The 2,197-nt window shown below is 41.6% G+C and overlaps 1 non-coding gene across 1 annotated transcript; it reads left to right on the top strand.

Moving 5' to 3' along the window:
• The first annotated feature begins 286 nt into the window (after positions 1-286).
• On the top strand, positions 287-395 carry LOC136529989 (small nucleolar RNA R71). The gene has a single exon (XR_010777501.1). It is a non-coding gene; the product is annotated as a small nucleolar RNA R71 (small nucleolar RNA).
• Positions 396-2,197: the final 1,802 nt, after the last annotated feature.

The following is a 2,197-nucleotide window of genomic DNA, read 5'->3' as shown; positions in this document are numbered from 1 at the left end:
CTTGGCTACAAAATATTCTATAGCGGCACGGTATCTTTTCCAATTTGCTCTTTCTTCTAACTTACTCAAAAGATATTCCATAGATAAAGAATCAACTTCATAACTATGGGATGTACCTTTGAGATGTTCATCAGTCCATCCTTGGTTTTCTACCATCTTCTCGATCAACTCCTTTGCTTGACCCACCTTCAAAGAGAAGAATGCTCCTCCGACGACAGCATCAAGGTGTTGGCGGGACTCCATTGTGAGCCCATGGTAGAGGTTTTAGATGAGCAACCAATCCTCCATTCTGTGATGAGGGCATGCTTGGACGTACTCTTGGAGTCGCTCCCATGCCTTCGGGATGGATTCTCGGGTTTGTTGTTGAAAGTTAGAAATTTTGCTACAAAAAGATTGGTTTTACCGATAGGGAAGAACTTGACAAGGAAGTCGTTTGAACACTTCTCCCACGTATTCAAAGTTCCCGCGTTGGTTTAAAACCAATGCTTCGCCTTTTCGAGCAATGAGAAAGGAAAAAGTCAAGAGTCAAATGGCATCTTGTGAGATCCCTCTTATTGAGATTGTGTTGCAAATCTCTAGAAAATTCTGAATATGAGCATTGGTATCCTCGGAAGGTTTGCCATGAAAAGGGCTAGCTTGCACCATGGTTATTAGTGCGGGCTTAAGCACAAACTCTTCTTTTCTGCTAATAACATTAGGACCTATAGCTACATTGGAGATAGTAGGGAAGGAATTATCGCGAATTGCCTTAACAGATGCACCAGAACTTGTTGATGCAATACTACTAGGATGGATAGGTTTAGTGGGTGGAGGTTCTGAAAAGATTGGCTCACTCAGGATTTCCAAATGGGCTGGGTTAGTTCGTGGAGCATTTGGATGGATCGGAGTGAGGTTTCTCCGAGGAGGGGTGAGACTAGCTCTTGTCCTTCAAAGGAGAGCCTCAGGATCGTCATGGAAATCTTTCAGCAAATTGAATCCACCCATGCTTGACTTTGTCTATTACAAAGCAAGTAGGAATCTAAACTAGGAAAAATCACTAAAACTACACTAAGCATATATCTAGGCCAATGTCTTCCCCAGCAACAACACCAGTAATGCTTGTTGATATTTCTTATGACTGTTGGACTAATTACGCAAGCGCACATAATATATCGATGTAGCACTTCACTTAGGAGTAAATCAAGTATCATATTTATTTCCATAGAGAAGGCGTAGTATGACTCAGATAAATGATTAACTGAATTCTAGTGAATTACCTAGGTACGAATGTGATGAAGTAAATGAAAGTAAACTACACTATCTAAAAATAGAACAAAAGAAACTACTACTACTATGGTTATAGAGTAGGTGAAGATAAATGAAGTACTATCTTAATTAATTCAACCATCAATTGTCTAGCAAGATAAGCAATGAATATACTTCGGGGCGTACCTGCCCTAAACTCACCCTAAGGTTGATTAGGCACAAAGCACCACAAGACCTATGATTTAATAACTAATTCCAACGTGGTGGAATACAAAGGATGGACAGGGTTGTCACCACCTACCGCAATCTATCTAGAGAACTAGCCACAACCCAAGGTATCCTATAGTCTAAGCACCACGCTTACACTAAGTGATACTACTCTAACCTCGCACTAAGATCAGAGCACCAATTAGTGGCGTGGATCCCTATATCGGAAACTTACTAACTAAACAAGATATGATCGAAATATTCACAACACTACTTTACTCTAATTGCAAGAAAGTAAATGCTAAAAATAAAGACAAGTACTAAAGGAAATATAAATAGAAAGCAAAAGTAGCTTACAAGAGGTTACAGAGAGACTCTAGAAGACTCCTCCTGAGCTCCTAGCTCTTCACTTCTTCACTCTCACTCTCACCACTAACCTAAACTTAGGAGTAGAGAGAATGATTCTACTTGGGACACTTTACAACTGCGGGGAACACCTCTATTGATGAGGACACAACACCCATGCATATGACCATGTTTGGCACATGGTATGGAGGGGTAGCAGGCCAGCAAGGGTGTCCAAGTTAAGAAGAAGGCCCGAGGCTAATTCGGTTCGAGTCCCCGAGGTGGAGGCCCAAAGCAACTCAAGTTCGAGTCTGCCTCGGCCTCTAGGACCAGTCTGCCTTAAACTGGTCACCCAGGACGCATCCGAACTCTATTTTCGACGATCCATATATGGTTCGAA

This window comes from Miscanthus floridulus, chromosome 19 (assembly GCF_019320115.1).
Source record: "Miscanthus floridulus cultivar M001 chromosome 19, ASM1932011v1, whole genome shotgun sequence".
NCBI lineage: Eukaryota > Viridiplantae > Streptophyta > Magnoliopsida > Poales > Poaceae > Miscanthus > Miscanthus floridulus.
Note: the sequence above shows the minus strand (reverse complement) of the source record. Positions and strands in the feature narration are given on the sequence as shown.